General features: G+C 43.8%; 1 long non-coding RNA gene across 1 annotated transcript; it reads right to left on the bottom strand.

Moving 5' to 3' along the window:
• Nucleotides 1–4,481: 4,481 nt before the first annotated feature.
• On the bottom strand, nucleotides 4,482–4,912 carry LOC127200144 (uncharacterized). Its single transcript, XR_007832026.1, has 2 exons — nucleotides 4,691–4,912; nucleotides 4,482–4,594 (listed from the first exon to the last, which is right to left on the bottom strand). It is a non-coding gene; the product is annotated as an uncharacterized LOC127200144 (long non-coding RNA).
• Between the last annotated feature and the right edge of the window lie 7,307 nt (nucleotides 4,913–12,219).

Genomic DNA, 12,219 nt, shown 5'->3' with positions numbered 1-12,219 from the left:
AGAAGCAACTCCATATATATTCCACACACATGGCCACCCTGGAGAAGGTTAACATTCTTACTGTACACGTGATACCAGTTTATGTCTCAGGAGAGGGAGAGAACTTTCTACACCGTAAGCTGTTCAGTGTAATATAGAGGCCCCTGTATCACATCTGCGGTGTAAATGGAAGGACAAGAAATATACTCAGTGCTTAGATAACTCAGAAATTACTTCATTTCTGTCCTTAAAAAGTTTATATTGCTGGCATAATAAAACCAAACATTTTCTTGGCTTGAACACAAGGTTAGTGTGCTGTCTTCTGAATAAGAGAGTATGAAATAAAGAGAACCTTGCTTTAAGTGGTCAGTTGAGATGGGCAGGTGGATTATGCCTCTAGTTTCAGCACTTGGAAAGCTGGCACCAGAGGATTGTGAACTTAGGGCCATCCTGGGCTATGGAGTGAAACATCATCTGGAAAAAGAACCAGTTTTATACGATCTGAGGTCCGATGTTGTTTTGGGCCCAAATTTAAGCAAAGTTGTAGTGGTCTTCTTTTCTTTGAAATCAGCAGATTTTAAACAGCTTGCATTTCAAACACAGTTTTATTGTGAAAAGTTCACAGTGGACAAATAATCTTCAAGATACCAAGGCACTCTGCTGCATGGGAATAAGGAATAAAACGTAGCTACATGGGCCAGAGAGACGACTCAGCAGTTAAGAGCACTTACTGCTTTTGCTGAAGCCCCTGGGTCAGTTCCCAGCAGCCACATGGTGGCTCACAACTGTCTGGAATGGAGGTTCCAGGGAACGTGATGCCCTTTCCTGACGTGCCTGGCCTCCTGGCATTCCGCATGCACATGGCGCACACGCGCGCGCGCGCGCGCACACACACACACACACACACACACACACACACACACACACACACAAAATAACATAGATAAGTAAATATTTTAAATAACCTTTGTGTGTTTCCAAATCTCCAGGTTCTTATTTAGCCCAGAGCTAACGTAAAATGCTAAGTTTAAATGTTTTCTTTTAATAACTATCTTGAAATAAATATTTGTTTAAGCAAAGGCACTTGCTGCTTTCCTGCAAAGTGTATTCTTTTAGCATCTTTAATTGGCATGAGATCTATAGAAGGTAAGATGCCTCCATTCTCATCCCTGACATTCCCCCATCCATGATTTAATGTCTTGAGAATGTTGCTCACTTATTGACTATTAACTCACAAGAGGAAGGACCTATGTGTTTATGCCACACAGTCATGCTTGTATGTGTGTGATTTCAGGCAAGAGAGCCATGAATGTCTCTTTGCAGTTTAGAACCGTGAGCCCAGGAGCATTGGAAGAGTGGCTAATAAAGATCACAATGTCCTTACATAAAGCCATGTACAAGGCCAGAGTTAGAGCTGCTAATGGTCGGAGCACCAAAACCAGCAATGACATAGTGGCAATGCAGTGGGGGAAGTGAATACTTTCGTTGGTGGCCTGAACCCACAAACAAGACCAATGGGAAACAGCTTGACATTGGCCACGGGACGAACTCCTACCTATGATTTTATTTACCGATATCAAACACAGAGTTCAATTGCACATGTAAACAGGTTGGTGCACCCCTGTAATCTCAGCAACCCAGGAGCCTGAGTCAAGTTCAAGGCCTGCCTGAGCCACGGAGTGAGTTCAAGGCCATCCTAGCTAATTTGCCAATGAGGACATCTCAAAATTAAAAATTAAAAAAGAGCCAGGGATGTACAAACAAACAAAAACAAGAAGAAGACTCTGAGGTAAGTATTTCCTCAGAGTCCCAGGGAAGGGGTCTACAATGGGACCAGCCTGGCTTTGCTTCGGGGATTTGGGGCCTGAGGACACATCTCAGAATCTCAGGGCTGACAGGGCAGGCGCTCTGGTCCAGGCTATTGGCCTTGCACTTTGCTCCTCTGTGGGCAGCTTCTGTGGAATGCGTCCCTCTGAACTTTGCCTGTGTTTATTTCTTTTGGAGGAAATGAGAATATTATTTCTGATAATTTTTTAATTAATGAGGAAACAGACCCGTCTCTGGATAATAAAGAGTAATGACAAAACAGCAGTGAGAGGGAGAGTTTTCACAGTTTGTACAAACCAGCTAAGGTGAAGGTTCATGCCCAGGCTCCCCCTTGAATTGGAGGCAAAGTTCCTTTGTTAATGCTCCATTTCTACCTGTGTTGGAGTGTTTGCTAGCAAATTTAAGCTGAACCTTTAATAGAAAATGTAGGCACGTTTTCTTTTCTTTTTCTCACCATGGAACTGTTCTGCGGTCTCTATCCAGCTAGACCAGTTCGTCCTTTGTTACGTGGGTGGTTACAGTGACTGAGTACTGACTCTTTGACCTCAAAATGGTGACAGTTTTGCAAAGAGCGAGTAAGCCATAGGCTCTGCCTCGGGTAAAGGGCAGTGACTAATGACAGACTATGAGCGCTTTGAAGGCTCTTAGGTAACTTCTTCATTTGCCTTCTTGCTCATAAAAGGAATTCTTCACACACAGTTCAGGGTGTGCAAGCGGGGGCCCACGGGGGGGGGCATGGCAAAGTGTTTCCTAAATATAAACTGTAACCTACTTGGTTTTCATTTCATAAATCAAACCCCAGTAGGAATTAACTGGAGGCAAAGGTGAAAATCCAACCAGAAAAAAGCAGAGAAGAACTTACCAACAGGCCAGTTGCACCATCAGAAGTAATAAAAAAAAATTCATTAGGGCAGACACACACACACACACACACACACACACACACACACATGAGTTGCCATTTTTTCTCTTTTTTTGCATTTGTGTCTTATTACCTTTGCCGGGTGTAGTGGTACATGCCTGTAATTCCAGCACTCAGGGAGGCAGAGACAGGTGGATCTCTGTGAGTTTGCGGCCAGCCTGGTCTACAAAGTGATTCCAGGACAGCAAAGGCTACACAGAGAAACCCTGTTTCAGAAAACAAAAAACAAACAAACAAAAACCATTACTACTCTCAACTCCTTGTATTTTATATGCTTTTAAAGTTGCATAGATATATAGTACAATTTACTTTATACAAATAGAGTTAAATGCTCACAAGAAGACCAACAGACCAATTAATCAGGGCTCTGTAGAGACTGAAGCTCCAGCCAAGGACCATGCCTGGACTGGACCCATGTTCCCTATGCAAACATAGCCTATGGGCAGCTGGGCCCTCATATAGGTCCCCTAGCAAGGGGAATGTGGGCTTACTCTGTTGCCTGCTTTTTTATCACTTCTCCCTGGCAGCTCTACCTCAGCAGGCCACAGGGGAAGAGAATGCACTCAGTCCTGATGTGACTTGGTATGTTGGGGTGGGTGGATGGGCCTCCCCTTCTCTGAGGAGTAAGGCAGAGGGGAGAGGGGAAAACAGGGAGGGACAGTGGGACCAGGAGGAGATGAGGGAGGGGGCTATCTATGGCCGAGATATAAAGTGAATAATTAATAATGATAAATAGAGTTAAATGAAAAGAAGATATTAAACTCTTAAAAAGTGGCAGTTGTTGTGCCTGATAGAAAAAAGATACTGTCTGTTAAAATTGTTAAAAAAGAGCCAGAGATGTACAACAAACAAACACAAAACAAAACAAAGCACCAGACACAGCAGGCTGAATATTTCCTCAGAGCTATGGGGAAGAGGTCTGCAATGGGAACAGCCATGCTTTACTTTGGGCATGTGAGGGCTGAGGACGCTTCCCAGAATCCCAGGGCTGAGTGAGGGCAGGCCTGATATTTAAAGATATTTAATACCTTAAATCTATTTAAGACAGGAAGGTGAGACCTGCAGGTATCATATTGAATTACCAGATCCTAAGAACGAGCCGGGGTGTAGTGGCACACACCATTAATCACAGCATTTGGAAGGCAGAGGCAGGCAGATCTGAATTCCGGGCCAGCCTGGTCTACAGAGTTCCAGGATAGACAAGGCTTCCCAGAGAAGCCCTGTCTTGGTAAAACTGAAACTAAACCAAAATAAAACAGAAAAGATCTTAAGAACCATAGGGTGGTACTAGAAAACGCTTCACATAGTTTTTAGCAGTGAGTGTGAAGGGGGGGGGGGTGGGCGGCGGTTAACATACATGAACAGCTTACCGGCTTCCTAAGTAGAATTCTGGACAACGCCTTGTGAAGGGAGATATTCCAGTAAGATGAGCAACTCGTGTGGATGTCCAGAGAGAGAGCCTAGAAACAAACGTTGGGAGTAGCTAGGCCACTAATCTCAGGTATTCTGAGTCCCTCAGTCGCCTTGAGCCTTGAGCTCCTGCTTTCAGGAAGCTGGGAACTTAGTAAGTAACATGTACTTACCTGATCACCAACCTCCCAGGGTGTAACATAGGACTGGGCTTACAGAGCACTGAAAACACAAGGTTTCAGGGGGGGTTTTGTTTTGGGGTTTTTGTTGTTGCTGTTGGTTTTGTTTTGTTGGTTTTGTTTTGTTTTGTTTTGTTATCAGGGTTTGTTTTTTTCTTGTTTTCTTTCTTTCTTTCTTTTTCCCATTAACTCCAACCTAAACTTCTAGAAGGAGAAACCCAGGGGTCCTCTGGCAAACAACGGACTTAGCTCACAGTAGATGATTCAGAAATGATACCTAAAGAGAGAGAAAAGGAAGAAGATTTAGAGGGGGACAAAAAGAGAGAAAAACATAAAGGAGAGCAGGGAAGAGGAAAGAAGGATGCTCAGATACTTGGGTACCCAACGTTGCATTAAACATGAAAACCACAGAAAGCAAGCACCACAGGAGGTGGCTTATGCCATAGCAGCCTCCAACTGTGACCTGACATTGCTGAAGAGACAGAGCAGTGACTGGACTACAAGGCAAGGAAGCGACGAGCTTTCAGGGGCTGCTTGTGCTGTGACCCGTCCACCAGTGACCTCTGGTCCAGTGAGAAAGCAGAAAAGCCAAGCATCTGGGAACTCTATTTGCTCTCTGGGTGTCAACTTCCCTCTTGACTACAGTCCCTGCTCACTGGGTGAAATGTGCATTCCTGCATTTGTTGTGTGGCTTGCCAAAGAGCACCGTGGCTCTATGTGATTTCCCAGCTACATGATTCTTGCTGGGGATTCTATGTTCTGAAGACACTGTCACATTAGAACTGTCATTGCATTCAGATTTATACTCAGTGGGTGGTAACATGCCTGTAACGTTGGTGTTACTGCTTTTAAATCATGTTACAGACTAGAAAGATCCTTGAGCCTTGCAGTCAGACATGTTGAGATTTGATTTCCACCACTCACAAGCTTGCAGCCTTCAGCTGGCTGGTTGGTCTTCTAAAACACTCGCATTCTCGCCTGTGTGACTGGAAAGCTGCATTTGATGGCTACCATTTGAATTAGCAATCTGAACTGTCAAGTCCCTTTGTGGGTTGCTAGCTCAACTTCACTTGACATGTGGCTGCAGGAGTTATAGTGATCACATCAACACAGAAGAAAAAAGCACACCCTTGGGAAGCCTGGGCTGGGAAGAATTGGACATTTTTCCTGACCCAAAACATCCTCGCTCAGAAAAAAAAGTCTCTGTGGTCTTGGAACTTTCAGAGTGCTGACTTCTCTGCACTGGTGACTCTAGAGTGATGCCACATTCTTCAGATCTTGAGAGCAATGTCAAGAAATTGCTGAAATGCAGGATAAGTTGTCTTGGTATGCACGGTTGAGAATATGAGCTACTTTTCTTCTCAGGGCTGGGGGTTTTACTCAGTGGTAGTCTACCTGCCAAGCCACGTGCAAGACTCTAAGCCAGTCTCCACCACCGTGATAAGGGAAAACAGCATTGTTCTCAAGAAAGAACACTATGCTAAGCATAGCCTCATCCTGAGGGGTGGGAAAAACACAGACATGTACATCTACTGACACAGCAGTAAGGTACCTCCATTCTAAGCATGGAACCCAGAGTCTTTCACAGGCTGGGCAAATACTTTACCACTTAGCTACGTCTCCAGGCCCCAGATGGGATTCTTTGTAATACCTTAAAAAAATAGTGAAGTCCCTGGTATGACAGCATATGTGTAAGCCCCTCGAGGCACAACTGGCCAGAGCCTGCCCCTAGACTACTAGATTGTCTACAATGGCAGTTTCCATGCCCTCAAGAGGCAGGAAGCCAAACTCAGGCCACAAAATCCCACCAATCCCAGGCCACCTTGAAAAGCTACAACCTCCACCCCTAAGCAGAGGCAGCCAGCCTCTTGTGTCTTTTCCAATAAATCTCTTGTGTGAGGTTTGTTGTGTGGTGTGACTTTGTGGTATTCCTTGGCTCCCTACTGTCAAGAAACTTTCTCATCATAGCTGTAACACTTATAGTTACAGTATACGTGTCTGTAATCCCAGAACTCTGGAAGCTAAGACAGGATTGTGAATTTGAGGATATCCTGACCTCATTTTAATACGCAAAAAAAATTAGTATACAAAATCAAAATTATGCAGACATGGAAGAAAAGGTAATAGTTCCTCTCTGCGATGATATTTTTATAGAAATATTGTCTCAGTCCTTTCATCTACATGTGAAAACACACCTACGAAATACTTTGTTGAAAAGTTTGAATACTATGAGAAGCTATGTACATATCTGCTTCCCTAACCTTCATCTTTGCTTAATAATGTGCCATGGTCACCTTTCTATGTCAGTGACCATATGTCGCATTTGCTATAAATTGATGTCTATTTTAACCAACACTAATACTTCTCATTGAAAAAGAAAAAGGTTAGTAAACATTCTAAGCATTCTTGGACATTTATACCTTTGCCTGGTTGTGGAATGGCTTCTGAATAATAACCATTATAGGTGGCTTTGTGAGTCCATACACTGAAGGGTTAATGCTCATTTCTGCAGTAATGTTCTGCAAACTCCTGATAGCATCACACACTCTCAGTGGAACTAACTTCACCTGAGGCTTTGCTCTCAATGCTACTTATTTGAAATAGTCATCATGGGCATGAAGTAGACAGTATATTTTTTTAAAAAAATGCAAACTCAAGGAATAGACCAAGAGCCATGAGCTTCAGGGAGTTTGCTTTGTAGAAGTCATTAGTGCAACACCCACGTGGTGACGGACTGAATGCTTGAGCCAAATCGTGGATTTTGAGAAGGGTCATATAATGAGGGAATAAATAGCATTATGAAAAAATGTTAGTATTCATGATGTCCCTAAAATGAGAAAGTGCGATTGGGACTTTGAAGCAACTTCTCTTCAGAAGTTATAGGGCAGTGTCAGAAAAGGAGAGAGAGGGTGTGGCCTCCAGCTGTGCACTTTTACTTGTTTTTCAAGTTTCAGTTACCACGTGTGAGTCAGAAGTACTTTCTCAAGATCAATTCAGACTTCTCAAAGTATGGACTTTCTTCATGTGGCTTCTGGACGGTTGAAAATGTGCACCTTTATTTTTCACAGGAGATTATCTTCTTTATTAGTGACTCTAACAAACAGGTTTGACATCCTTTCTGAGATACACTGGTTCATGATTCAAATTGCTTTAAAATACTTATTCAGCGTGCCCTATGAGGAGGATTGAAGATGGTGTTCTGACGTGTAAATCTAATACGTTTATGTGCTAAATAATGCTTTTCGACACTGTCGATCTTCTTTTAACTTAGAAAGAGACCTACAGAGAATGTGAACACCAAATCTGACTTTAGCATTTGTCCTCCTGCATTAAGTATAGGGATAAATACGGAGCAGAGATTGAGGCAACGGCCAACCAGTCAGTAACTGTGGCCCAACTTGAGACCCACCTTATGGAAAAAAGCCAACCCCTGACCCTATTAACGATACTCTACTAGGCTTGCAGAAAGGAGCCTAGCATAACTGTCTTCTTAGAGGCTTCATCCTCCTGGTTGATGGAAACAGATGCAGAGACCCACAGCCCTACAGTAGGCGGAGCTCCAACATTCTTGTGTAAGAGTGGGAGGAGGCAATTGAGGGAGTGGGAAGGGTCAAGGACTCCACAAGAAGACCTACAGGGTAAACTAACCCGGACCCACGGGGTTGACAGAGACTGAAGCACCAAGCGAAGAGCTTGCAAGAGCCGGACTCAGGCACCCTACTACTCATACGTAGCAAATGTGCCGACGTCATCTTGTGGGTCCCTTAACTATTGGAGTAGGGGCTGTCTCTGACTCTGTTGCCTGCCTTTGCATCCCTTTCCTCTAGCTGGGCTGCCTTATCCTCTGGGAGAGGATGCTCTTAGTCCTGCTGCTACTTGAAGTGCCAGGGTGCGTTGGTACTCAGGAGACTCTGAGGGAATAGAGGAGGTGGGGTGTGAGGGTGGAACTGAAAGGAGAGGAGCTTCAATCAGGCTGTAAAGCGATTAAATGAAGGAAGGAAGGAAAACATTTTGTTTAGAATATATTTGCATGGGTGCGAGACTACGACACGCACGGTCCTGTTGCACTGCCCTACTATGCAGCATTTCTCAAAGTCTCGAAGGAAGAGTACTGGCCTATAAAAAACATCCTCTGTGCCATGACTTTTCCTTTGCTACAGTGTGTAAGTTTTTGTAAAATGGTTCTTTTCCCTCTTGGGTGAGTCAAAGGAAGGAATCAGTACCCGTTCACAGCATTATCGGACAGGTCTGTGAGCACAGGCAGTTTGCCCACATCCAGGCGGCTCCCGGCTTCTGATTGCTGTTTCCTTAGAGGTACTGTGGTCCCAGCTCCTGCTCTTTCCCCTACTTGCCTTGCCAAGCCATGCAAATGACATTCTTGCTTTCCCACAAATCATTCCCAGGGACACTGTCCTCACTTGGTGACAGATGGCTTTTCCCCCCTGTGTCCTTTGACATACTTCTGAATTCCTCTTAAGCACAAAACAGGGGCTATTTTAAACCAAGTCGCTGAGATGCTCCTCAGTTCCCATCTCATGTTTTGCATTCAAGTGCATGGATTATCTTTATTTTAAAAATGTGTTTATCACAGAACAGGGTGCAACATTGGCATTTGACCGCTGCAAAATATACCAGATGCATCAAACCATAGTGAGAAGAATTTTTTTTCAAATGTTCATTATTTTGATCAGCGTAGCCGTCTAGAACTATGATTTAAAAATAGAAGTTTTAAGTGTATTAGAAGGCCCATGAAACTGTATAGATAACATGTAAACTCTATTAATGTATTTTTCTCCAAAAAATGTCATTATTCTCTCATGGACTATAAGGCATATTGTTGTTAATAAGTTTACTATTCTGTTTTTCTATTTTTATATTCCTTCAATTACTTCAATTTTACAATGACATTCAAAAATAATTAGATAAAGCATAAATTATACTGAGCTTATAAAATGAGCTCTATGTGTGTTTCATATGTGTGTATTATTTTAATGTCTTTTTGCTGTGTTTCCTACTGAGACTCGCAATGGGAAAACTAACTTTCAAAGGAAAAATAGAATCAGTTCAAAACCCTCCCTTTTCCCCTCTCTATAGTTGGAAATACTGCCCTGGAGTCCCTGAAGACAATTTTATGAGTGGAAACAGGCAAAATATTTAATTTTTTCAAAGATGCATCAGTATCTATTACCATTCATTGATTTATTCAACAAGTATTTACGAAGTGTCTATGCCTATATAAGTCATCTATATTAAATGAGGCTCTCCTGTCTTCCCATATTGGACAGCTATTTTCCATAAGTACAGATGAGTTAATTCACATTCGGTGAGTTACTTTATATACACCATAATGCTTTGCCATAACGTATCCTAGCGACCACTGTGACTTTTACCCTTTCTGATATTAAGGACAATAACAAAACCTGGTGCCCTTACATCAGAAAGAGTAAACTTTTACATAAATAAATGTACTATAGAATAATATTCTCATGCCAGTGCACCCAAGATGTAGGGGGATTAACACTCCTACTGGGGAGGGCAGGCAATCCTTCATAGGATGCCTCATGCCTTAGTGGAAAGCTGGAGATTGAAGAGTCAATGATCACTGGGCGGCTGTTGCAGGCAGAAGAGTTTTTCATGCCACGCCCTGATCATCCATGGCTCAGCACAGAAGATGAACTGGAAATGTTCAAGGGCTACATGATAAAGCCTTTGCACCCTTTGTACAAGAATCTAGGTTTTGTGTAGGAAAATTGCAGTGCATTCTTGAAAATAGTACCTGGTGGAAAAGTGTGTGTGTGTGTGTGTGTGCGTGCGCGCGCGCATGCGTGTGTGTATATATGTGTGTATATGTATATTTCCAACAAAGATAGAACTAAGGGCAAATAGAAAAGCCAGAGAGTCAAAGGCAGGAAGGTCAGGGGGATGTTTGATTCAAAAAGCACAGCAGAAGCTCGCACTGTCTCTGCAGTACCCACCCCAGTGTCTGTGTCTGTGTCTGTGTGTGTTCGCGCGCGCGCGTGTGTGTGTGTGTGTGCGCCTGTGCCCGCACACGTGCATGCTTGTTAAACTGGCTTCTTAGATGCCTGAAGGTACAACATCAGAGAAATTTTTGCAGCTGCCCAAGAGAGGTGACTGCTGAATGCCAGAAATGGGTCATGCTCCCTTCCCTTTCTGCTCTTTTCTGCCTCACAGAGCAGTGTAGTACTGTGGCCACCTGCCACTGCGGCACCTTGTAGGCCGTTAGGAATGTCCATTCTTGGACCTTAACCAGCAACCAGAATCCCATGAAACTGGACATAAACATGCACTTTTACATCCTTGCCCCACCTCGAACTGTGGGAGACTTTGAGAATCCCACAAGAGACCACTAACCAAGTGGTTCTTACTCAGAACTCATCCTTTAACTGGCTTTGGGACTTTTTAAAAAGTCTTGTGTTGCAGGATATTTTATCACATTGTGATCCCTGAGTTTGTGAACTGTAAAAACCTGTCTTTTGTTTGGTGTGGTTGAACCCTAACACACCTTTAATCCAAGAGCTGTCTGTACACAGGATTTCATAAAAACGCTAGGTCAAGAGGTGGAGCAAGAAACCAGCTAACAGGGATTAAAGAGTAGGAGGGACTTTGAGTTGAGGGGTATTTAAGACAGTATGGCTTTTAGCTCTTTAGCTCCTCAGCTCCTTGGCCTTTGGTTTGTTGGGCTTAGAGCTAGCAAGCCTTTGGCCTTAGGTTTTTTGGCTTCTTGGGCTGTCAGCTGAGCTAGTGAGCCTTTTTGACCTTTTTCATGAGGCCTTGTACTGGGTAGAAAGGTCAGCTAGGTGCTCTCTCTGCCTCTCTGAGCTGGCAGGTTTTTCACCCCAGCATCTGGCTCCTGAGTTTCTATTGGTAAAATAGAACATTTGGAAATGTTCATTTAAAACAAAAGTCTTGGAGACTCCAGCCCTCTGCAGATTGACAGCCCAAGGTTGAGCAGAGACCTGACACAGCAATGGCATCATCCCCAGGGCCTGGACGCTTGCTCAGGTTTAGAAACTATTGCCCAAGATTGTCTTCCTGGGTGAATTATCCTTCTGCTGCAGGGATAAATGAAATAATTAGTCCTCTGACCTTTCCTGGTATAATTACAAAGGGCTGGCTAGGTTGCAATTTTATGGAATTAACCACAGAAAGATCTTGGAAAACAAAGGAGCTAAGATGAAAGACGATCTCTTTCACACCTAGATGCTGGTAAGTGATGGCCTTGAGACAGAACAGCCAAGATGACCACAGCACTTAATAACTTGGTGTCTAACAAGGTAGGCATTAAGCAGACAACTTCCTGACGGGGGACAAAGAATTACCTTTGATCTAATCAATCTCATCAGAGCCCTTTTCTTCCCTCCCTTCCCCCCCCCCATTTCCCCCCACCTCATTGGCCCCAGAAATCCAGGGAACTCCCTTTGCCCAGGTAATGCCTGTGTTTCCAGCTTAGAAAACAAAGATCATCATTTCCTGCTGCCCATCTGCCAGGGTGTGCAAGGTTGATTAGATCTGAAAAGGATCTAACCTATAAGAATTGCTTGGGGGCGGGGCAGGGGGAAGGAGGTTAGGGGTGGGGCAGAGGGAGCGGTGAGATGAGAATTAGGGCAGAAGAAAAACTTCCAGTGCAGCAGCTTAAACAGATGAGCGCTTCCACTCTCCAGCAACCTGTCCTAAGCCTGACTCTGTAGCAACCTTCTTTGAAAATTTTCAAACAAGAACGAAGTCTGGGGACTGCGGTGTAGCTCCACTGTATAGTGCTCATTGTGAACATGTGAGGCTCTGGGTTTGATCTCCAATGTAGGTGCATGCGCACGCGCGCACACACACACACACACGCACACACACACACACGCACACACACAGACACACACACACACACAA

This window comes from Acomys russatus, chromosome 2, assembly GCF_903995435.1.
Source record: "Acomys russatus chromosome 2, mAcoRus1.1, whole genome shotgun sequence".
NCBI lineage: Eukaryota > Metazoa > Chordata > Mammalia > Rodentia > Muridae > Acomys > Acomys russatus.
Note: the sequence above shows the minus strand (reverse complement) of the source record. Positions and strands in the feature narration are given on the sequence as shown.